The 25,402-nt window shown below is 42.3% G+C and overlaps 1 long non-coding RNA gene across 1 annotated transcript in view; it reads left to right on the forward strand.

The window, feature by feature from the left end:
* Window positions 1-24,060, forward strand: part of LOC142602115 (uncharacterized) — a 46,393-nt gene extending 22,333 nt beyond the window's left edge. The window contains exon 3 of the long non-coding RNA XR_012835816.1: window positions 23,999-24,060. This is a non-coding gene — a long non-coding RNA (uncharacterized LOC142602115). The remainder of the gene's footprint in view (window positions 1-23,998) is intronic.
* The last annotated feature ends 1,342 nt before the right edge of the window (window positions 24,061-25,402 follow it).

Consider the following 25,402-nt stretch of genomic DNA (forward strand, 5'->3'; position numbering starts at 1 on the left):
TCCTGAGCCTACCTGTCTGTGCAGAGGGGGTCTGAGCTGTGTCTGTCGCCCTAGGGTGGGAACCGGGCCGTTTCTGCGCAAGTGTTTGCTTCTCTCAGATCAGCTAGCGGTGTCTGGGATACTCGGTGAGAGCTGCAGGGTGAGATCCAGTCAGAGATAAAACAATACTATTATTTGTGTTTTTTAATGAGCTGTCTTATGATACCTCACAGTAAATATGATAAAGGAAGAAAGAATGACAAAGAGCAGCTATAGCCAGTTCCCTGTAGTTTTGGTTTTCGAAACACTTGTATCGTTTCTTTGGCAAAAAATGGGGGAGTGGTAGCGGCATTGAATGAGAGGGAGAACTAAGCCTGAAGTATAGTTTCCTTTTGCCAAGAGCAAAGAAATTATAAAAACAAATTCTTGGCTGTAAACTTAAAAGGATAGGCTTGGAATGTTATCTTAAAGGACGTTACAATCTTGGAGCTTCCAGTCATACCCCAGATAAAGCACTTTGTTTATACATTACCCCATTTCACGTACAATGGCTTCTATGGTAGAGGAGCTCTAAGTACTCATCTTGCTTTTGGATGACATACAATTTAATTACAGGTTTGCTTTTTATTCTTTCCATAATCTGCTATTTTTATACATCACACACATGATCTACAATTTTGCAGCAAGCACTAATTCAACTGTTCAAATTTCATATTGTAGTTCTAGGATTTATTCCCTTTCAGGTGTAAGTGCTGAGGAAGCAGAGAGAAGCAGTAGGAATATACAGGATTTACATCAGTGTGACCTGGAGCAGAATCCAGAAGAGAGTTTTTAGTAAAGCCTTTTACTATCTACTTTAGACTTTGATTTTAGATTCTATCTTTGTGTTTTCTTTTAAAGAAAATGAGACTTTTAGAGCTGTCAGTGTTAAATTAATGTTACCATTTTGGTACTGATGGATTAGCTAAAGTGTGACATTTCCAGAAATATGCATACTTTCATGATTGAGAGAGATCACAGTTTGAATAGTATGTAGCATAACCAGTAGTTAGTTGAAAAACTCACTGCCTTACAGCAAGTTCTGAACACCCCTCTTTATTGTTGAAAACAAATCATAAAGGGCTAAATTTTGGGTTTATGGGCTTAGATAACAAAATTGAGGGTACAGTTCTGACTTCCACTGAGGTTGATAGCAAAACCTCTGTTGACTAGGCTAGCAATAGGGTTTCACTCTGTCCAGCAAAGCGTGGGAGAGTTGCACAAGATCTGTAAATGTTTTTGAAACTTGGTACTAACTTTAGTTTTCCTCAGTGCTAAGAAAATAATTTGTTTTCTCCCTTGAATGGATGGCATTTTCATTCCTTTTAGTTCTTTTTGATAATTTGCTATTGCATGTGCCTAACAGTATTGAGGGACTACAGAACAGAAGGTGTGGTCTTTTTACATAAATTGGTATTGTTTTTGTGGGATCCACTTGATGCTTCACACTTTTGCTTTAGCAGTAAAAGTGACTTGTGCTGACAGCTGGAGCAATTGCTGTGCATGGAACAAACCTGACTGTCTTTGTTTTCTCACTCCAGTTCTAAAATTTAGGTGAATTCTTGCAGATCTAAGCTGAAATACATAGATAAATTTTTGCTGTATGCAATAAAAATGGTTTATATGTTTTTCTGATGCTTAAATGTGCAGAAGACACATGTAACCATTACTGAAAGGTAAAAAAAGAGAACGGGGCAGATTTGGAGGCAATAAATTTTATTTTTATATCCTATTCTTTCTCATTGTTTTTTATTTTTTTAAGTTCTTCTAGTTCTTTTTCCAGCTCCCCTTGAAATTAATGAGAGCCAGACCAAGTCCCAGGAGACTTATGTAGACATTAAAAAAGATGAAACACTCTTTTCTTTGAGAGGTGACAGAGCTCTAACTTTAAAATGTGTCCTGCTGAAGGGGGCTAGGAGCCATCTACTGGTGCAGCAGTTAGGTACTTGCTCTGAGTGGAGGTAGAGCTTTAAGCAAGTATCAGTAAGTGACTGTCCTGTCACTACAGTAGTCGCAAGTTCTGCCTGTTTCCACATTTGAACATTGATAGAAAATATGGCAAAGACATGAAGCTGTCCAGATTTGTAGTAAATGCCATTGGAGATAAGTAGTGGATTGGGCGTTTTCATAGGGGTCAACTTACTTTTGAAATCAGCAAACCACACATTTTGAAGGTCAGATAGAGGAAGGGATGACAGCACGTGGTCTTGTGAATCTTCTTATTTCACTGATCATTTTTGTCATGTCATTACAACCTGGCTACTACAAAAGCTCTTTTTTTGGCTTCTTTTTCTACAGTGCTGTCTTGGAAGGTAACAGGAGGATCTGTTTTTAACACAGCGTACTTGAGGAAGATAGTGATGCTATTTAAACTTTGTGGTGTTTGGCAGTAAGAATGAGTTTCAAGACTCCTTTGCACTAGTTTAGTTATTAGCTATAGGATTAGTTGTATCTCTAACAATCACAGTGGGTAGCAGCTCAGGGGGAGTTTTCCTCAGAAGTTCCCTGGCATCACTTTGTTCCCACTAGCATCAACACAAGCAGGTTTTGGCCAAAGAGCATTTGAAAAGCCAACTCTTTGTGACTCTTTGGAGAGACAGAAAAATATACAGTGACATAAGGACTCAAGGAGGCTTTTTTTCTGATAATTACGGATCATATTAAATTGATATCAAGAACTACAAGAAACACAACTGCATGTAATAATTTCGATCACTTGCCAAAATTACCAGGTTCTGTTCCACCTGGCTGTGGTAGGACTTGGAGAGGGCCTGAGATGGGAGCAAGTTGCATGGCAGCTGTGCCCAGTATATGCAGGCTTGCACAGCCAGAAAAAGAAATATAAACAGTGACCTGTTTAATTTTTCTGCCGTATGATGCTGGCTGTTATTAGAAGACTTTTAAAGACTCTTGGTTTAATTTCTGTTCTTTCCTACAAAGTAGTGTTATTTTGTGAAACAGTATCTAGTTAAGCCATACACATGGAGGGTGAAAGTTTTTGCCCAGAACGTAGCAAAGCTTGTGATCAGCGTAAATGGAAAAACCCACATTCTTGCTGTCTGCTGGAATGCACAGCTGCATTCCCGGAAGAACCAGCCAGCCCAAAAACCTCCTCCTGTCTTTTCTTCTCTTCTTTGCCTTAAGTTAGGTGACTACTTTTTGTTTGTTTATTTTGTTTGCAAGACTACGTATCTGTTGTCATGTAGGCACTAGTTTGTGATCAGAGGAAATGGTTCCTTTCTGGTGCTTACTGAGAAACAAGAAAACAGTATTTCCTCTGTATATTAGATCCCTCAACAGAAACAGGCAGCTCATTCCTAAATTAAATACATGTTAAGTGTCTGCCATCTGCACGGTACATGCAAGTTGTATTCTGCAGAGCCTGATATAAATTCTGTTTTCTTGGACAAGCGCAACAGCTTTGATTCAAGATTAAATCCTCAGGCTGTTTGTCAAGTTTACGCTACCAGAACAATCTGGCTTTGAAAGGAGCGAGTAGCTGACGTTGGGAGCTGATGGTCCCTGACTGATGATAGTGTGGAGGTTCACTTGTAGCAGGGGCAGGAGATCAGCAAGGTATAGCAGACCAAAGGGACAAAGAAACTTTGTATTTGTAAAAGAGGATTTATGCCACACAATGACTAAAGGCTACATCCAGCTGATGATATTTGGCACAGAATAAAGACCCAAAATCCTGGGGCTCTTTTGGCTTTAGGATTGCACCCAGTGACTCTCCTAGCTCATGTTCAGGTGGTTGCTACTGTATGCACAAGTCAGTGTTGTCAATGGAGCTGTAGAATTTTGCTCTGAATCTGCTATCAGTACTTTTTCCCAAAATGATTCATAAAACTAGAGTAAGGGTATGTCAAAATAGTGTATTGTAACTGTCATGTTTTCCTCTTTAAGCAGATGAAATTGTCATTCTTTCCAAATCAAAAGAACTGCAAAGAAAGAAAGAAAACTATATTCTAGTGCACTGCACTCTGCCACAGAACCATAGTTTTTGGATATATTGTTTAAGTTGCAGAGAAACACTTATTTATCTAAAGTAAGGTAATTTTATAGATCTATAAAAGCTGCATTTTCTCTCATGTTCCTCTCCCCCCAATTTTAGACATCCAGAGAAAACCTAAAACTGTAAAATAAATCTTCAAATGCTGCAGAAGGCTGAGCACAGCTTTTACTACATACCTCTGCAATTAGAACTAATTTACTGCCCTGTGAGATGGGGGGAAATGTGCAAGGTACTTCTTGGATAAATATACCCCAGTAAGAAAAGCATAGCTGCTCTGTAAAAGTTATCTGCTTGTATTCAACAAGTATCAGGGTCATTCTTACAGCTACATACCGCAGAGCGTTAATTAATGGGGCTGCAGCTGGTGGTACCACTTTGGCTGCCTCAGCCCAGCCTCTTACTCCATATTTCTCAGGTTCGTATGACCAGTCTTGGACCACATCCCATCGTTTTTTCCCCCCAAAGTACAAAAAGTACTTAAGTCTCTACTGGAAAACTGCCAGGCTTTCATAAAAAGAACAGCACTGTTGTTTCTTTGCTATTTTTATCTTCTCTGCCAAAAAGGAGACCATGTTGTATTGGCAGTTGTATATTTAAAATTGCCTTTTATATTGAGCTTCTCAGGTCAAAACCCAGTCTTTCTACAGCCAGTGGATGTCCGGCATGTTGCTGACTGAAAGTCCACTGTAAATTTTGAGGGACTGAATTACTTTACGTAATGATTCCCGCATAGAGCAGGACTGCATTTCTCAGTTTCCTAATTGTCAGGAGGCACGCAAGTTGAAAAAGAGCTGGTGGGGCAGGTGTATGGAAAAGAACATGTGAGCCTGTGGTAAAAAGCTGTCTCCAGTATCCATGATACCTTTCACAGCAGGAGGGTGCAGTCATTTCACCCAGTGGCAAAACTCCCCGACCTTACTAGAACAAGGTTCTCATGATCTGAGAGACTGTAGTGGGTACAGAGCAGTTCTGTCCTCCTGTGGTTTGTGAGAGGGAGCATCCTGCCACGAAAGCCCAGTCACTTCATCCCCACTATGTAGGGTTTTATTCTTCAGGAGTTCTTGAAACTGAAACAGAAAGGAGTAAATCTATCCTCATCACTTTAAGTCCTTTCAGCCATTTACTCTTAATGTAAAGAAGCTTGAATTTTAGGAGAAAAAGCAAAGCCATAAGGAACAAAATTCAGAAAGAAAACAAAAGCTCTTTCCTACCTGTAGTTGCCAGTTTGTTTAAAAAAAAAAAGCCAACAACCACCAAACAAACAAAAAACCCCCCTGAAAACTAGGTTTATATAGAAATTTAAGTGTGCAACATACTAGAACAAGGTGTGTACTAAGTTCTTCGCAGAGATACAAGGAAAAAGACCACCCAGAGTGCTACAGAGTCATCTAGGGGGTGGTGATTCTCAAGCTTTTTTACTCTGTAAGTGGTCTATGAAAATAATTGATGTTGTTTGTTCCCTGTTCTTTGAGTGCATGAGAAGTGGATGAGACTGCCAAAAGCATGGATTGTTTTAGTACTGGACAAGTACTCTTGTCCTCTTTCCTAGACACCTGTCACATGACCAAAGTATGGCTATAAACATTATGGACCCATGTACAGTTATGTGATGTGGCTTGCCATCTGGAGAAGGTCTTGGAGCTGGAGGAGAGGTGGAGCGAACGGGAAGTAAAAACAAAATTCTAGTTACCTGAGACGGATGGGACCGTAGTGCTGAATGTCCCCCTACAAGAGGCTTTATGATTCAGCCTGCAGAACTGCTGCAGAGGCTTACACTACTAATTCTTGAATAACATTAAGCTTCCTTAAAAGTATCATAGAATCATAGAATGGTTTGGGTTGGAAGGGACCTTAAAGATCATCTAGTTCCAACCCCCTGCTACAGGCAGGGACACCCTCCACTAGACCACGTTGCCCAAAGCCCCATCCAACCTGGCCTTGAACACTTCCAGGGATGGGGCCTCCACAACCTCTCTGGGCAACCTGTTCCAGTGCCTCACCACTCTAACAGTAAAGAATTTCTTTCTAACATCTAATCTAAATCGACCCTCCTTCAGCTGAAACCCATTACCCCTTGTCCTGTCACTACACTCCCTGGTAAACAGTCCCTCACCATCTTTCCTGTAGGCCCCTTCAGGTACAGGAAGGCCGCAATTAGATCTCCCCGGAGCTGCCTTTTGTCCAGGCTGAACAATCCCAACTCTCTCAGCCTGTCCTCACAGGAGAGGTGCTCCAGCCCTCTGATCAGCTTCGTGGCCTCCTCTGGACTCCCTCCAACAGCTCCATGTCTCTCCTGTACTGGGGCCCCCAGAGCTGGACGCAGTACTCTAGGTGGGGTCTCACAAGAGCAGGGGCAGGATCACCTCCCTCGACCTGCTGGTCACACCTCTTTTGATGCAGCCCAGGACACGGTTGGCTTTCTGGGCTGCAAGCGCACACTGCCGGCTCATGTTGAGCTTCTCGTCAATCAATACCCCCAAGTCCTTCTCCTCGGCGCTGCTTTCAATCCATTCCTCGCCCAGCCTGTATTTGTGCTTGGGATTGCGCTGACCCACGTCCAGGACCTTGCACTTGGCCTAGTAGCTTTAGTATGTACAGTTGTCGTTATCAATCATCATATAAAAGTGAAGCAGCATATTTCAGTATGTCAGATGGGCACTTCAGAGAGGCATGTTTACTGGGATTAAGAAATGGGACACACGGTAGCATGCAGCAATTTTTACTTTCCCCCATTCTGGTAATTTTACATGTTAATACCAATGCCTCTTTTGTCCCACTTTGTGCCCTTTTTTTGAATTATTATAAAACATTTATATCATGTGAAAGGCAAATGTTTTTGGTATAAATATAACAGAATTTTAAAAATTAAGTTCACTGCCAAAAGCATTTAAAAATAAAATTGTAAGCAAACTACAAAACCCAAAAATACTTACTTTGCCAATGCTTTTCATTCTGATGCATTATTATTTAAGATAATACTTTGGACTGTGAGAGGTAAGATTTCATTGCCAAAATACAGTCCATTCTTGCAAAAGCTCACTCTTATAATTAAATTTGAATGAGTAAGTATGACTATCCTCTTCTGTAATTGCTACCACCTAATTTGGGATGTGCAAAAAGCTTGCAAGATTAAGACTTTTTGCAGGTTATTATTAATGCAGATACAGTCTTCAGCTCCAAACTGCCTTGGAAATATCTGTATTTAACTGTACAGCACGTCAATGATTATTTTTTTCTGCTTCCCAAGAAAAGTGTATTGTTCCCATTCAAGAAATAAAACAGAATCAAAATTAGCATTGCCAGACATTTGCTAACAGCCTGTTCCTCATATGACAGTGATTTCAGAGATCATTTGGATCCCCCAAATCCATTCATTTGAAGCATTGGTTTAAGGTGCAGTACCATAGGTGTGGCTTTTTGATTCGAAAACCTGAACTTTGGCTCTGCCACACACAAATGGAGCGGTCGCCTTAGTTGCCGTGAGTTCTCAGACATTTCCCAGGATTTTTGATGAAGGCATGCCAGAAACACACTCATCAGTTAAGCTTTTTCTAAGGAGGTGCAAGACTGGCAGATTAGGAAGTGCATAAGTCACCAATGAACTTATGCCCTGGTGTGTATTTTTACTCTTTATAATTCTGTTGTTTAGTGTCTTTTAAAAATGTATTATTTACTTTTATACACATATGCATATATATACAAACATATAAATGTTTGAAAAACAAGGCTAACAGTCACTGGAATAGAGAAAGATGGTGGAAGCCTTCGTGAAAGATGTCCTACCACAGGAAACACAGTTTGCTGTACAGTGCTAAGCGGTGAAAAATGTGACCACACTGCTTTAAATGTTTCCTCCTCACACACACACATTTTCTTGGCTCCTCAAAATCCTTATAACAACGGTTTTTTAAGGTCCCTCTCATCATTCAGTTCCTACTGAAAAATGCTTTGTAGGTGAACACCTGCTTTATTTACATAATTAAAAATGAACTTTTGTACTTAAAAAAGGGCTTCATTATATTTGGTACATATGCCAAATAGCATATAGCTAGTGATTACTTCTGAATGGAGAATTAATTTTCTGGCAATTTGCAATAATGTTTGGTAAACAACATGTGGCTTAAGCATTCTTTATAAAGTGTAGTAACTGAGAGGTGGCTTTCAATGCCCTGAAGAGGATTAGCAACAAGAGGGTTAGCTTTAACTTATTACATGCTGCTTTAAATCTTACTGGGACCACACTGTAAGGAAGCACATCTTTCAGCTCTTAACCCACATGCAAAGCACACACTCTGGCTTTTTTTTTTTTATTATTCATATGCTCCATGCCAGCTTCTGTTAACGCGGAATTCGGTCCTCAGAGTTGAGAGCTCTTTTGTCTTCCTCAATGTAAATCAGCTAATCCAAACTCCTGGGCAGCCTGCCTTCACCATGCACAAGTGCTGAGAGCAGCGGTACTTGAGGGAGCTTGCAGGCTTGGTTCTTGAGCAATGATTTATGGCTTTTGACTGAGGTCATCGCTTGGCACATAGTGATGACCAATTTGATGGATTAAGGACTCGAGCAACTCAAGGGCCCTTAACATTTGTAACCAATCATCATCTGGCTGGCAGTGACCACAACAAAAAAACCCATGTATTCTTGTTTGGATCTATTTTAAACTAGTTTGGCTTTGTTTTCTTCTTGGAGACCTGCTGCTGCCATTAGATACTCTTTGATTTGGTGCCAAGGATGGGTCAGAGGCACGTTTTTCTTTGATAAACCTATTTTGGTTCCCTCATTGATGTACACTGCTGAAAGCTGCACGTTTCTTTTCAGTCTGCTATTACATTACCACATCAAGGAGAGCTTGAGGGGCCAGTTCTGCAGAGCAGGAAAGAGGGGATTTCACAGTGTCAGTGAGAACACATGTACTGTTTTTCTTTCGTATCCGCTGGAGCAGCGAGTCCCTTAGATATCACCAGTTCATCTACACCTGCGCAGTGTGTGTAAGGCAGACTGTTCCAGAACTGGAGTTAGTAAGATTTTCTCTACTGCAGAAGCTGTAAGGGGGAGTGGCAAGCTCTTAGAGAAAATACTTTTCCTAGATGGACCTCCAGATGTGAGGGGCACATTGTCACCCCTGTACTACTGAGCAGTTGGTAGCTCAGGTTTGTGAAATGTGGAACTTTCCTCCCTCTGGAGGGTCAGTGCAGACAGCTCCTCCCTGCTTCCTGAAACACTCCTTTGTGAGAGCTATTCTCTGTTTTAGCCATTGGTATCTCTTGGAAATACTCTGAATCTCTTTCTCCCAATAATGTGTCTTTATTTTGTGCCACTATTTTATTGGATTATGCCATATCTTGTAATAGTCATATTATTGCATACTGCAATGTGAACTGCAGAATGTCCCCCGGGCAGTGGTAGGAGAGAAACTCTGAATATGGGGAACTCTATGTATATACATTATTCACATATTTTAAAAGTGAGCATAGTTCAGGAATAAAATAATCATATCAACTGCAATGCTCTGCAAGGCTGATATTAATGTCAGTGACAGTATGATGCTATGCGACTGTGGTATTGAACCTCCTCCTTTGAAAGCTGGCTTTTCTATGTCAGAAGTGTCTTGCTGTACTGCATGGCTGGGAGGGAGGTATTTTTCCAATGTGCAGTATAGGCAGCTCGAACAGCAGCAGTAAGAATTAATGCTAGTCAATTCTTACATAGCACTTTTCACCCCTATAGTGAAATGGCATCTCTTGCACAGGAAAGTCCCTTTTTATTAAGGCAGCCTTGTTTTGAAGGTGGTGATTTTTTTTTCCTATGGTATTTCACAATCCCAGGAATTTATTTAGAGGATATTGGTATGTCTTGTGGGTTTTGCTTTTCTCCGTTACGTTTTAAGTGACTAAAATATAGGTTGAAAATCAATTCCCCAGGGAATTCTTATTTCTGTTATTGCTTTATTCTGTGGCAGTGCCTTGGAGCCACAATGCTGGCTCCTTCCCCAGTGACAGGGGCTGTATAAATGTAGAAAAAGGTGAACATTGCTTCAAAGAGAGAGAAAATATTTCTGTGGCATGCAAAGGAAAATAGATACCAGGAAGGCTGTTCTTTTGCTCAGAGTAGCTCCTTCAGAGTGACTTGCATGACAAACGTCTTTCCTGAGAAGATCTCTAGCTCAGAATTGTGCATACAACGTGCCTGGGATCCACACTGGGAACATCAGTGCATGTCCTAAGTGCTTTTGCGCTCAAACACATCTGTTTCATAGAACTAAGAACTCTCCTCCCAAACTGTCCCAGATCTTGATGTTCAGCTTAGGAAGTACACCTCTTCCTTTTTACAGACGGAGGTAGGAACCAAGCTCTGTTTGACTGTGGTCATGCGATATGTCACTGAAAGAGCTGGGACTAAGACCTACTGCCTTGTAACCTAGTCAACTCTGTCTTTTTCACAAAAGGGTGGGGATGAAATGAGTTTTCTTCAGATCGCCAAAAATGTCAGCAGCCTCCAGAGATCTCCAAACCTAAACTGTCTCCAACGCCTTCTCATGAGTCCAGGGCCTCACCTCTTCCCCTCTGTGCAGCTGCCAAAACCTCTAGCTTCCTTTCACTGACAGCTTCACCAGTGCAGCTGTGTATTTTCAATGAGTAGCACTAGGAAAATTTGAGGGTGGAATATAATTAAATTTTTAAAACCCACAGGAAAGTTTCTGGTTTGAACATATTAGTAACTCAAGTTCAATTAAAGCTCAATTTCTAAAGAATTTACCTGATGTTACCACAGATGATCCAGAGAGCTGCAGGATGATCCGTGCTGCGGATTACGCTAGCCCCAGCACCATCACTCACATCCTAATTTGAATCATTAGAGAAACCAAGGTACTAAATGCCAGTGACAGACTCAAGGAAGGATTTGTGTTAGGTCTCAGGAACCTCTGGTTGCAGTTGCTGTGCACAGAGCAGTGGCAGCATCCCTTTTGTGTAGCACAGCAAAAATCGGTCTCTCTTTATCATCTGCTGAAAAGAAGGTAATCATAAATACACCTCAGTTCTGAGCAATTCTGAGTTATGATTCATGCAAGCCTTGTTCACTGAAAATAAGGTAATGTTTCAAATGAATGTGTGCTTGCCTTCTAATTTCTCCTTTTTTCTTTTATGCAGCCCTAGGTGCTGCTGAATAGAGGTAGGTCTGCTGCTGAAGCACACGCCTGTGTAATCCTCCCTGCTTTCTAAGCAAGGATTCTTTAGCTTATATGGGGCATTCTTGTAGCTGGTGTCTCCTCTTGGATCCGTTTTGAAAGTATGGAAAGTCGGTGATGCATTTATATGAGACACTGATATACGAGACACTGATATGCTCTGGATTTATTTGCTGGCTGTGGAGTTGTTTAGCCCTGTCAGAGTCCTTGTCTGGACAATAGGAAATCTAAGAACAAAAATGCCAGATGAATCCAGCCAACAGAAAATGGTCTGGGCTTTCTTGAATATACAGCTCTCGCAGGTACAAGTTATAGCTCTGTGAATGTGCCTGTCCAGATGAAAGGCGAGTGATGGGCAAGAATTGCATTCAGCTTTGACTGCCAGAAAAGCAGCTGGGGATTCTCTGGTGTGAAAGCTCACTCTTCAACACCATGTCCACCTTACTTTTTATCTTTTTTTTCCTTAAGCAACCAATTAGGTGGCACCTAGAGAACAGGGAAGAGATACGTCTGACACACCCTGGACAGGAGATGATAGCAGGAGAGTGAGTGCAGCCATCTCCAGCAACCATCTTTAACTTCCTCCCAAACCTCTTTGCCTCCCTCCACGCTCCTGAAACAACTCTGCTGTCTCTTCAGCAAAGACTTTTGGCTGTACTCTGAGACACATAGGTCTGCTCTGCCAGTGAGTTTACATGGTCCTTTCTGGCTCCTGCACCTTATCTTTCCTCTTACCTCTGCAGAATGCTGCAACCCAAATGATGAAACCATGTACTAAAATGGCTCTGTGGGCAAATCCTGCTGCTTTTCTTTCTACAAAGGTGCCAGATGTTACATCTGAACTGAATGATCAAGACCCTTTTCCTCTCTGCAGTGTGCTTTGGACATTTATTCTCAGAGTGGGGCCTGGGCACATACCAGTCTTTTTTGCTCTCTTTTGCTCCCACATCTCAATTGCAATGAAGAAGAAGTCCACAGAGGCCCAGTGGAAGCCACGTGGGTCTTCAGGACAAGCTGTAGCAGGTACCTCCATACAGTTTAGACACAGCCACTGAGATGGGAACTTTTTTGTCGAGAAGGTTTAGCCCCAAGTGCTACTAGTTCCACCCTGTAGCTAGCAAGACACTGAAGAACAGTCCAAACTTCTCCTTCCTATGGATATTGAACTTGCTCTTTGGGAACCTCAACTGCTATTGGAAGCAAACCATGGAGGAGTTAGGTCTCTGCACTTAAATAAAATTGGAACCAGAAAAGGTTTTCCAAGGATTTGTACCACTCCTTTAGGGATGGTTTTGTTAGAAATAACAACTGAAGTTTTAAGTGACAACTACTGATCTGATAGACACTAGAACTCTCTCCTTTGGTGATAATTCTGCTTCTGCCCTTGTCAAGTCCCCTGTTAAGGGCCGGCTCTCTGCTCTACCTAAAGCAAAACTAAAGCTGACTTTGGATGTCACTGCGTGCTTGATGACATTCAGGAATGGAGCGCACCATAACAATGGAGCTGGTGCCACAGCTCTTGTCACATGGGAAAAACTTAAAACTGAGCGTGAGAAGAATGACATTTTTCTTGTAAGGCTATGTATTCTAGAATGACCTGGGCACTTTTATATCATCTAGTCAGTTTTTGACAGAGCAAGAAATTGATGTATATCTCACAAATGCATCTGTCTGGAGTGGGGTTTGTCAGCTGGGATTTTTTTTTTTCTGGCCTCCTTTTGTGTATGTCACAGGACAACTTTTTATGGGGTCCTTTATAGGAAATGAAAGAGAATCAGTTTACATCCTGCTTAGAAAAAATAGCATCAAACAACTTCTTCAAAGTTCAGCACGTTTCCCTAAGCACAAGTAAAGGCCTAAATGGTTAAATCGATCCCTATTAATTCAACATTTAGTAAATTTTGTCCTTACTCTCACGTTCTACTATTCCCACGCAGAATAAAAGGTTGGTTTATAGGGAACAATGGTGCAGATGAAGAGAAGCAGAAAATATCCCCCTTTGGAAGGATACAAGCTCTTCTCTGGAGTATTTAAATCAAACTGATGTTTGTTGCACCTCTAGATCAATGTCATGCATCTTTTCCTTCCCCCCTTCAATGTAAAGGTTCAGCTCAGCTTGCTGAGTATAGATCAACTCTTCTCCTGGCACAAGTCTCCATGGTTGGAAGTAGGATCTGCAATGCCAGCAAATAAAGGTTTTCCAGGACCAAGATCAACTGAGCTGTGCAAATAACTCCTTTTACTAGTTTCTTTACTGAACTGAAAAATTGAGAAACAAGTTGTTCTATGACAGTGGAACTAATGAATCCTGGCTGCCTGCATTTGAATCCTTGCCTCGGACCTCTTTGCCCACCCGTCAACCCCATGCTCCCTACACATCCGCCATGATCCCCTCCCCTCCCACTACCTTCACTTCCCTTACTTCTCCCCAGATAACAGCTGGACAATGGTAGCACGTATTGTAGTTCTGATTAGTAACTGGCCAGGGGAGCCAAACCTTGTAAATAACTGCTGACCTCACATGGCAATGCTTCTTTAGTGGGTGCACTGGTTTAGGTACCTTTGTTTCTATTGAGCTGCCAATTTCTTGAAGTTTGTGCAAACTTAGCATTGTTGGGAATGTCATGTCTCTATAGAATTTGGCTGAAACAGGTCTGAGGTTGAGAAGTTATCTGAGAGACAGATGGATTGGCAGTGCAATCACATAAGCCTTGTTTCCTAAGGGAACCTGCCTTCTAATGCTTTGCTTGAACCAAGATAAAATATTTTTGCTTTGTTTTCCTAGACTTGTTAACTGCTTGGATTAAACTAAATATGCGTATGAAATGATATTTTAAGCATGTTAGTACTTTTCTGTCAGTTTATGCATATTTTGTTTTTAAAAAATAGCAGTGGATTTATTTCTCTACATATCTTACAACCAAAGCATGGCACAGCTAGCCCTGGCTAGTTTGCTGGCTTCACAGAATTTTTGCTATGGTGATGCTATTCCTTTGATATCCCTCTTTCCCTCTGCATTTGGTGCATTGCCCAAGTGTTGCTGTCTTCATGGGAGAAACACACGGTATCTCTGAGATTTCACTGATTTCTTAGAAGGTTATGGTGTTAGTCCAAAAGTGGTTTTCTCCTCACCTTAGCATAGTTTCAGGTGTTCAGGTGTTAGGTAGCTTTACTTAATACGGAAGATCAAAAATTATAAAGAAATGGCTAAGTACACCTTAAGTATTAATAAATCATAGCCTTTTGAAATGACAAGTCCTAGTTTGCCATTTCCTTGAACAGATATCATGCTTCTGTTTGGGCTTTTTTGTTGACAGAAATGAATACCAGGATGGAGTCTTCTGGCATGTATTGCCATGTCATACTTAATGATAAAGTTATTTAGTTTTCCTCTTTGTGAGCATAGCAGCCATCAACATTAAATGATTGTGCATCCTCGTGGAAAAAAGACGTGACTCTTAAATTCATAAATATCTCATTCACTAGATCCAGTTTCTCAAATCCATCTTCCTTTTCCTAACTTATTCTACAATTATGACCAGCATTTTGTAATGCACTGCAGGTCATTATGTGATCTTCATGTTTGCAGAGACACAACGTGATTAGGGTTTCTTTTCTGACCAAGGAGCTTATTACTATACTATTATATAGAAAGAACAATAATAAAAAGATAACTACAGGAGGCTATCAACACTATCGTCATCTATCCACTTTTAGAGTAAGAGTTGTATGAGCTATAAAAATGATGCAGCTGGCAAAAGCTATCAGAAACTCTGAGAAGAAATGTGTGGAAACCCAGGCCCTAGTTGCTTAGTACCAGATGTTAAGCTGTTAAGAATAGCAGCAGATGAAAAGTGATTATTAGAAAAATCTTAATTCTTTATTTGTACTGCTGAAGCACCTAGAAACCCTGGTGGCAGACCAGTGCCATACTTTTCTAAGCACTGTATAGACACAGAACAGAGAGGAGATTCCTGCATTTAAGGACTGTGAATTCTTATATAAAATAAATCAGTGCTTTGAAGAACATCAGTAATGACATTATCAACTATTAATCTATTCAGTAAATAATATGTCTTCTTTTAGTCTGTCTTCATTTCCAGATATCATTCAGAAACAACTTCCTTCTGCATATAGCTATTAAAGTTTGTCCTTTATTTCATTTAATGTATTGTGTGAAATGTACTATGAGAAGCTACACTTTCATTGAACTGTGTGATCACTGCATACTATGGGTGAGCTTTAGTGCATTAGTCTTTACAATGTGAGAGCAAAGAGATGATTGTTAAGGCAGGGAAGAGAGATGCTCACTAAATCTAAGAGAAAATAAAAATGTCTCAAAACATGGGAGAGAGTGAGAAAGAGGCATATTGATAGGTTATAGTGCCTTTTATTTTTACAGTATTCAAATCCAGTCTTGATGGTATTAAATGCATCACGGCGTTAAATGCATCATTATCACACTGCTGGCTGCTTGGTGTCTGGTAAAGAGAGTTCACAGTGTAATTCCTGTTCACAGGAATAGCCAAACTTGATGCCAATTGCCAACTTTGTTGCCATGGTTATACAGAGCAAACATCTCCGTAACCCCCTGGGCAGGAATCAGGCATAACACAAAGGTAGCTAATTTACTGCTCTGAATAGAAATAGGTTGAATAGAAAGCTTTGGTCAGCAAGGATACTAATCCAGTTCCAGTCATTAAGCATCCCGGTGTAGACAAGTGATCCTGCAGCTTCCGAGCTGTTAAAGCAGATGCACAGGTTTGTCTGTACTTTCTCTATTACAAATATCAAGTTCATCTGAGCTTTCTGTTCAGAAATTAGGCAAAAGAGAGATAAGGTTGGTTGGCCATGGCAAATGAGAGGAATAATTTCAACGTGTCTGTTGTCTGCCTTTGTTAATGTATAGAGGGTCTCTGCTTTGGGGAAATGTGTTGCATTTTTATCCACCTGTTCAGCTCTACCAGTACTCCCAGTGATGGTGAACTTCCATAATTGAAACATCAGAGAGAGTTTTAGTATGACATGGTCTAGCCCAGCTAAGAAATGGCTAAACACTTGTGTCTGGTTGATGCCACTGTGATGACAATAGCAAATGGAGGTCATGATACAAATTTGATGAGTGTGCATCAGAGATGGGAGAGCTGGGCTGTTTCTCCTAAAGGAAGGAGAGTGGTGGGGTAAGAAAGACCAGAGGACACACAGAAAGCCAGAGCAACTGGTGAGTGGCTAGTGAGCTGCCTGGTGAGCTAGGTGGAAAGATCAGGGGACCACTGTCCTTTATGGAGATTTTCCCCTTCTCCCAGATACAGCTGTAGTGCCTACTTCTCCAATTCTTCCACTGGCTGCGAGAGCAAGTCTGATGGACACAAAGGAGATGGAGGAACTGTTGGTCGTTTTGATGTTTTGTACAGTCCACTTGCTTTGGCAACATCCTTTTTTGGTCTATGCCTAGAGGGACTGCTGTGCACGGCTGTTGGTGCTCACAGTAACAAAGCGGATACCAAAAAGTTGTGCCTCCCATCCACAAGTGCAAAACTGACTCTATCAACTGGCAGCAGTGTATGTTCTGCCTGCAAATGACACAAAAATACATTCTTAATGAACTTCTTCAGTTCTAAAGGCCATTTAAGTGACATATGACTTTCAAAACAAGATATTCTGTGGGGCCTATATATCTCTCCCCACTCCTATGTTTGCTTTTCCTGCTTTGGCATCTGACATTAATGTCTGTCATTGAACATCTCAACCTTTGTATCTTTCTCATGGGAGACACAGATCAGAGTGTTTAAGCTTTGTAATTTGGCATTGCTGGCATTTTTTGTTCACCACAAATGTTTCCGATGATATTAATGATATTTAGCAAGTTTTGGAGGAAAAATCATTAAGAACAAAATAAAAAAAACCAACCAAACCTTGATGATCTGAATTGCTCTGCGAATGAACTCTGGGAAGTTTAAATTCAGATACTTTTCCATTGTACTAGAAGTGAGGCTATTTGCAGGAGAGAAAAACAATGTTGAAAACTTTAAACAAAAGTTTTGGGGTTTGTTCATAGAAGGCATGACTATTGATAAAAATACATTCCGTGTGTTTCCAGTTTATTGAGGCATACTCATTTCCAAGAACAAAACTGCTGTCTTTTTATTTTTACAGTCTTTGTTTGAACTGAGATCTACATTCATTGTTACTGAGCTTTAATAATCTAAGGGTCACTTGAAGGGCTTTTGTTTGAGAGACCTTTCAAGCCAAGCCAAGGCAGCAGTTTAGAGAACGTTTCTTGTTTGTAGACAAAAATATATTAAAACAACCAAGGGAGCTATTACTCTTCCACATAATTATTTTTAATGTCTCATTGGACATGTATGAAATGCCTTTCAGTTCCTGTGGGAGAATTACTTTTTTGTTTTGTTTTTACATTTTGCAGCGTGGCTTTTGTTAAATTTCTGTGCTGCTTTTCCATTGAGCAACATTCACCCCAAAAGACTTTATAAATATGAACAGTATCTCTAGGAATATGCTTCCAACATAATCCACATTAGTACTTAGAGATTTGTCAGCAGTCACAGGGCCTGATACCTTGCATACCTCGTGCCACCTATTTTTTTTCTGGCCATAATCAAGAAAGAACGTGACCCCAGTTCACAGTGGGAAAAGTCAGAGAACAGCCAAGAGTCCTGGACTGCGTGAGGTGAGGCAGAGCCATACACTGCTGCACCAGCTGGTGTTAAAGGCAGGGGAGAGGGGAGGAGGGCTAAGACTCCCTTCTCTCCCGTTCCCCCCGGTAAATGTGTGCCAGGTAATCAGAGCAACTTTGTGTCTTTAACATGAAAATTACCTGCAAATATTCTGTGTTGCATAGCTCCTTTCAGTTACCTAAAGAAGACTGAAATCGAGTGCATCCTTCTCTTTTACAACAAGAACAAATTCAGGGGAGGAGAAAAAGCACAGAAATTGGAGGGAGACGCAAAGAGTAGCTTTATGTAAAGACAGAAACCATCCCGTAAGAATGTAGTTCTAGTACAAATGTTTGAGCTTGGCTTGGGACATGCACATTATGTGCCCTTTCTGCTCCAGGCTTAGCAGGTAGATGCAGGTGCTTCACTTAAATGTCCCCTTCCTATTGTGTATTTGCGATCCTTTAAATCTGCCAGTTGCCCTTTCCATTTTGAAAGGTACCCAGATGTTTCTTGCTCAGGCATTGAGAGCTGCCTCAGGTCACATAATAGTCATCTTAATTCTAGCTTCTCCCAGGCACGGTGAAAGTTTTGGTGACGCCACATGGACTGTGCTGTTAGAGTGGTCCTAGCACACACGCTTTGGGTAAGGGCCCAGAAAGCATCAGAGATCACTCTAAAACTGAGACCTTCCATGAATTAAAAAAGAAGTTACTGCTTATCTGTGTGTTGCACACAGCTCGTTTAACATGCTGCATTGCATGTCGCAGTGCCTGTCTCTTGTCTCTCCTCGGGGCTGATGTGTGCTCCGAAGTTCCACTGACTTTACCTATCTCTTCTGTTCAGGGAGTGATAATGTGTGCTCTGTGTTCAGGGAGTGATAATGTAGCTCTGCATCAGTTTTTGGCACCTTACACAAACATACACCATTATTAATGTCTAGTCATGAAGCTGATAAAGTTTACCTTAAAATGTCTTTCCTAACTGGATGTAAACCCAGTTTGAAATATATAGTGCTCCTAGGTTTTAAAAAGATAAATTACCATGTTCACCACCTTCAGATGACTAAACTTGAAGTCTTTCAACCTGAGCTTATAAAATTGTAAGTTATGTAGATGAAATATAATTTGTAATAGGCTTTGGTTTGTGGAATCACCTTTCCTTGTTTATGGGTAAGAACCATACATTTCTAGCAGTGAAAGGCTGTGGAAGGTGTTTCTTTGAAGCACAGTATGATGATAGAAGCAAACTATTAGAACTGTGTAATGCAGCGATGTTCTAATATTTTAAGCATGAGTTGCTCAACAATAAGTGACTTAATTGGGTAAAAAGTTGTCTTTACATGAACTTCAGTATCTTAGAACAATAATTAAGTTGTGTCTCAAGAGTGTATTATAAGATTGTAAGGATAATAGGCACTTAGCAGTATCTTCTTAATGTCGCAGTGGCAGAATGCTTATAAAATATTCTATACATAAAAATCACTGCAAATATCTACTTAATGACACATTCCTTGAGACAAGGACCATAAAGCAGATCAGGGAATTTTTTTGAAGACATCATTACTTGAGGGCTTCCTGTGAAGTTGATCTTGCAGTGTTATCCAAAGTTCCCTATCCTGATTTGACAATTTTATGGCTTTGAACTCTCACTCAGTTGTTCAAGGTGATTTAGTCATTGGTTTGTGCATCCTTACATTTAGAGGCTGCCAAATGTAATTGTTTGCAGAATATTTAGTTCAACTCGGAGTGCTTCTATTCTGGAGAGATGCTGTTGGAGGGAGCTCAGAGGAGGATAGCAGGAAAAATGAAAAAGTCTAAATACACGCAGCCTGATTAAGGGGTAGGAAAAGCTGGGATGAAAGGACATGATGGTCTATATGTAACTGAAACATGTAAGCATGAGAGAGAAGAATTATGTCGAGTTTGGCAGGAGGATGTAATGAGTAATAGATGGAATGATGAAGGGGAAACAAAATTGGCTGGATGAAGAAAAGCTTCCTGACCACGAGATCTTGTTTGATTACTGAAGTTTCCCAGGGGACTTCTGTGATTTGGGAAAAGTTGTACAAGACTATTCAGAGCCTTGCTGTGCTCCACAAAGCATAGCTCTGTAGTCACCTAATAACTGGCATCCAGGAGTGGCTAGTGCTTCCCAGCTTTTAACTGTGTTTGAGGTTCTTTGGATTCCTTGCATTTTCTGGGCAGCCGAGAGCATCCCTTGTGTGCTGGCTGGCCTATGGCTTTTCTTTGAGTTAGGATTACTAAGCAATATTGCAGCTCTTGGAGAAAACCTACCTCCTCTGAGCTTGTGCATGCAAATGTGTTTGCTGTGGTTATGGGATTGATCCTGTTTCTTTGATGCTAAGTGCAGGAGACTGCAAGGTTGGATCCAGCTGTCCAAAGGGACGCGGAGATGCTTTCAGTAGCAATTGCATATGCCTTTGTGTATGCACTCATAAATCTGGGCTCAAACCTTTACAACATCTGGATGGGTATTATCGATAGATGGTGTTGGAGAGGAGCATATTGCAAGTGTGAAATACTCTGAAATCCTTATTTGGCCGGAGAGTTTTTTATGCTTGAACAGACACTAGTAAAATAAGGAAAATTTTTCAAGAACCTGTTCAACTTATTCAAGAACTTCAATCCATGATAAAGCAAATGTAGCTATTACAAGGTGTTCATGGTACCTGTGCATAGAGTTATTTCATTATAGATCTGGTGTCTGATTAAAGCTGACTCAAGTAGTTCTTCTGAAAGAAGTTTATCTCATGAAAAATTAAGTGTGTTTTTAGCTGATATCCAACCAATTTGCTGAACTTATTTTGACTTCTGCCCAGAGGTTTTGAAAGTAAATTGATAATGAGAATCCATTTGGATTTGAACAGTTAGGGGAGAAGCATGCAAAACCCCAGGAATGCAGAGCCAGTGAAGACCACAATGCTTCTACGAATTGGGAAGCTCAGATCATGGAGTTAGTAAGGAAAATGGGCTGACAGACTGTTTTCCTGCTGGATCTCTTCTGCTTGGCCTTTCAGTATATTCCTTGTTTCCTAGCAGCTGCTCAAAGCAGTAGAACCCATTTTCTCAAATGCATGCAGAAATTGCAAGGGCTGCTGCTGCTCAGGGTGAAGCAATGAAATAAATATTGCTAGGAACTTGGTTTTGAAACTGCACACAATCCAACGTCTACTCTGCTCCCCAGAGCTAAATGGTTGGAACTGTGGAAGCCCTGAATTTTGAAACAAATCACACAGAACTGTGAGGTTTTTTTCATGTAAGTTAATCTACTCATAAATAATAATAATTTAAAAAATCTTCTTATAAGGATACTCCTTTTTTGAATTATCTTTTTTTTTATTTAATATTTATTATCTCATGGGGGCATGATTAACTCTGTATCAATAGGTGCATAACTTGTACATTCTGAGATATATCTAACATCTACCAAAGAAAAAACATCAATCATTTAGATCTGGAACAGTGATCACAATGGAAGTTTCATTTGCAAAGGATTTATGGAGACTTGAAGTCAGTATTATGTTTTGAATAAATGCACCATTGACCAGTATCAGATTTCCATAGGCTTTATCTTGTTTTTTCTAAGCAACTGCTCATAAACTTTTTTAATATCTTGATTAGCATTATGGTGCTACTTGCAAATCTGTTCATAGGGCTATTAATCTATGATAGTGCAATCTAGAGAAAGGAATCACACTTATTTAGTTGTTTCTTTCATTGTTTAATTTTAAAAACATAAATAACAAGTTGACAGGGTTTCTTTGTGCCTTGTTTTGCTTCTTTCTTTTCAACTAACATGTTAAGTATTTCAAGAAAGGTTTGTCAAGACATCACAAATGTAGGTCTTAGTTCCAATCTGTACTTTACTGAACTCTGCTTTCATGTAATAGGAAGGAAAAACAAGTGGCAGATTTGATCAGTTTAGGAGTCCATGACTAAATGCCTACAGCAAAGTCTCGGTGCTTTTGATTCCTGTGTCAGAGCAGTACTCAGATGAATTTAGCAGGATCAAACATACATAAAATCTGAAGGGAAAGGAATCTCCTGTGTCTTATGAAGAAGAAATTTGACTTCTAAGTCAAGTTCAACACACAGGCTCCCTCCCTCCTCTCCTTTCTTCCCCCACCTCTCCCTGCAAGCTTCATCTCTGACTGTCCCTGCATACTTCATGCTCAGCATGAGCTTTGCGAGACAAGTCTGTTGGTGGCAGTGGGCTCAGCGGAGGCTGCTGCTGAACAGTGACAGTCACAAATGTGGTAACAGCCAAGTCCTGCAGTGACGTGCTGATGAGAACCATGCTGGCACCAGCACAGTCCAGTTAGGTTGTACTCAATTCTGTGGAGGGCACCAGGACTTCTGTCACTGCTTGCAGCAGATCTCTCTTGAGCTGAGACCCTGGAGCCATGGAGTTTTCAGATGACCGTTTACCCTCGTGGTCAGACCAGATATCCCATGCAGCAGCATGTGATGCATACACAAGGGAAAGACTGACTGTAAAGCTTTGGCTTTGAAGAAAAAAAAAAAGCAATACATTGAGTGGAAAGCTTCAGAATAAAGAACTGGGAAAGCTCTTGTTTTGGTTGGAGCTACATTATTGCTGCCTGTTGTTTCCAGCCAACTATATGAGAAAAATGAGCTTGTTTGCCTTTTGTGTATTGCTGCAATCCATACATATCAGTACATATAGTCCAGAGAGAGAAAAGAGACACGTACCTTTATGTATCTGCAGTTAAATGAAGGACTGGGCATGCTTAGTTATTAATGCAGCTAACGGGCTGTGCCGAGGGGCTGAGGGCAGCGGAATCTCTCCCCAGGCTGTGAAGGAGCTGTTGGCGTGTGCTGTGTTAATGGAGCTGGGAGAAGGGACTTGCCGTGTTGCAATAGCTCTCCAGCTCCAGCCCTGCCACCCCCTCACAGGCCACATCCGTGGCAGATCACAGAGCTGTGCTGCGTAACACAACAACCATCTGCGTTTCTTTGCTTACCCAAGGTCTCCAAGCACTCCACAAATACTGCTGGAGTCCCCCGGTGTTCTGGCAAAACTACTATCACCCCTTCCATTTCTCTGGAGCGTGCAGAAGGCATTGAACAGAACCCAGGAGCTTTTGTTCCTCATCTGCTTTAGGCACTAGGCGAATCGTCTTCACTGCTTGTCTTCTGCACTCACTGAACATCTGTAGGCAAAGAAGATACGCTTGGTTTTCCTCACTGGGTGGTGTAAGGCGTTAGACCCTGGTGGGCTGGAGTCCTTAAGCACTGATTTCTACTGGGACCACTCTTGCTCTAAAGCACCCTTAGTTCGGGTACTTATATGCGTGAATTCCTCTGAAATGTGTAGGATGAAAACAAAATCCCATGAAAAAGGTTTTAGATCCTCAGCTGAGGTAAGACAGACCAAGATCACTGGAGCCCCACTAGTTTCCCACTGAGGAGGGCTGGTCAAGAGAATATCTTTGCACAGGGCTGCAAAAGGGCTTTGCAAGAACAAACTGAGATCTGGACTTTGCTTGCATTGTTAAATTGTGTTTGTTCAAGGATGAAGTTGGGAGATAAAGACATGGATGGTTAGCGTTTAGGAAAAATGTTCATGGCCAGTCTACTGGAGAAACGGGTAAAGGACAATTAATCTTCTGTCCCTGTCCTGTCATACCCAACGGTTAGTGAGACCTGAGGCTGCTGGTGTATTCAGTTTCAAACGGCCTTTCCTTACCCATGAGGTACCAGAAATACTGCAGCGTGTGGCTGGGCACAGCACGTCTGCTTCAGCTGGAGTTTTCCTAACACTCCTGAATGTATAATGCTTGGTTTACATTTCCAATGTGTACCTGTATTCAAAGATGGTGTTCCAGGTGGCTCAAAGAATTCTTTGGGTTTGTGTCCATGACAGGTACTGTTACTGATTTGTTTCTATAATATTATTTTTAGACTTCAGTATGCCTTTATAGTGTGATCTGCATTCTACAACCAGGGAGAAATTAATTCCTTAGATCTCAGTTACCATACATCCATTTATGATTTAGATTTTTTTTTTTATTTTCTCCTCCCAAAATAATACATTTATTACTTTCAAGACCATTAGAGAGAATGCCAAGAGCTGAGCATATTACCTAAGAGGTTTCTTCACCCCAATTTATTTTGTATGTAAGTACCAAATACCTATAAAAATTCTATATAATAGTTTTAGTTGCTCCATATGTACATCCCATTGTATATCTAAGACTTTTAAAATGTCACATACACCGGATCTGAAAAATGTTACTGATACCCAGCTTTCTATGAACTCCTATTCACCAGAACCCCGGCGAGGGCAGGATACGCAGGGATACTTTATGGCCCTATACAGCTCCGTGATTTATACTGAGCCTCGCCTTAGCGGTATGCTAATAAATTTAGCAGAGCCCCCGTAGTATCTCGTACCTCGCACCCCTCCGGCACTGAAGCGGGCACCGCCTGGGGGGCGGGGGAGGCGGGAGCTCCGAGCCCAACGCCGCCGGCCCGGGGCCCCGCAGGTGCGGGAGGCGGAGCGCCGCCGCCCCCCGGGCCGCTCGCCGGGTTGAACGCGGGGTCAGGGCCGCGCCGCGGCTGGGCCGCAGTCCCGGCGGGGCGCCGCGGGGCTGGGCTGGGCTCATCAATTTCCCGTGCTCGGTGCCTCCGTCCCGGCGCGGCACTAATGCGGAACAAATTGAGACATATCCTCTCCGTAATTAGTTCCAGCGTTTCAAAGATTTACGGTAAAATAATGGTCTGAGCCCCACCGGCCAGGCCCGGCCCTCCGCGCTCCGCCGCCGCACGGCGGTCGAGGCGCTGGAGAGGCGGCCCGGGGGCCGGGAGAGCTGGCCCCGCCGCCGCCGCTCCTCTCCCTCCCCGGTGCGGGGCCGCCGGGGCCTGCAGCAGCGCGCACCGCCCGCGGGGGGGCGCGGCCGGGGGCGCGCTCGGAGCCGGGGGGGTGGGGGGCGCTCAGCTGGTGGAGCCCCGGGCCGCGCTCCCCCGGGGGGGGGGGGGGGGGCGGCGGGGCGGGGGAAGGAACCGGGGCGAAGGGAGGCGTACAGGTCCCCGGGCGCCGAAGGGCTGTCCGCCGCGCAGTCCTGAACCTCGCCGCTGCCCGCCCGCACCGCTGGCCGAAGAGTCGGCTCAGGGCCGGGGTCGCTGGCCTCGGAGGGTCCTTAGCGCCCGAGCCGCCTGTGCCCTGCTCCGCTCAGGGCACGCACCTTTCCCTCTTGTGCCATCAAAGAAGGCGTTTTTCCCCTCAAGGGATAAACAAAATGTCCTCTCCCTAGCTCGAAAGCGTGCCAGTGCCCCCGTCAGTCCAGGCAGGGAAGGCCGATCCCGCCTTGCCGAGAGCTCCCGGCTCCCGTGGTGCCCGCGGTTCTCGGCGCTGCTCCGGCGGGGCGCGGGGAGGCGGGGAGGAATGCAGGATCGGGCCCGCCGTGATGAGTTCCTGCCCCTCTGCGCCTGGAAGCATCCTGGAGATGCTTCGCAGCTT

Source organism: Balearica regulorum, chromosome 5 (assembly GCF_011004875.1).
Source record: "Balearica regulorum gibbericeps isolate bBalReg1 chromosome 5, bBalReg1.pri, whole genome shotgun sequence".
NCBI classification, from domain to species: domain Eukaryota; kingdom Metazoa; phylum Chordata; class Aves; order Gruiformes; family Gruidae; genus Balearica; species Balearica regulorum.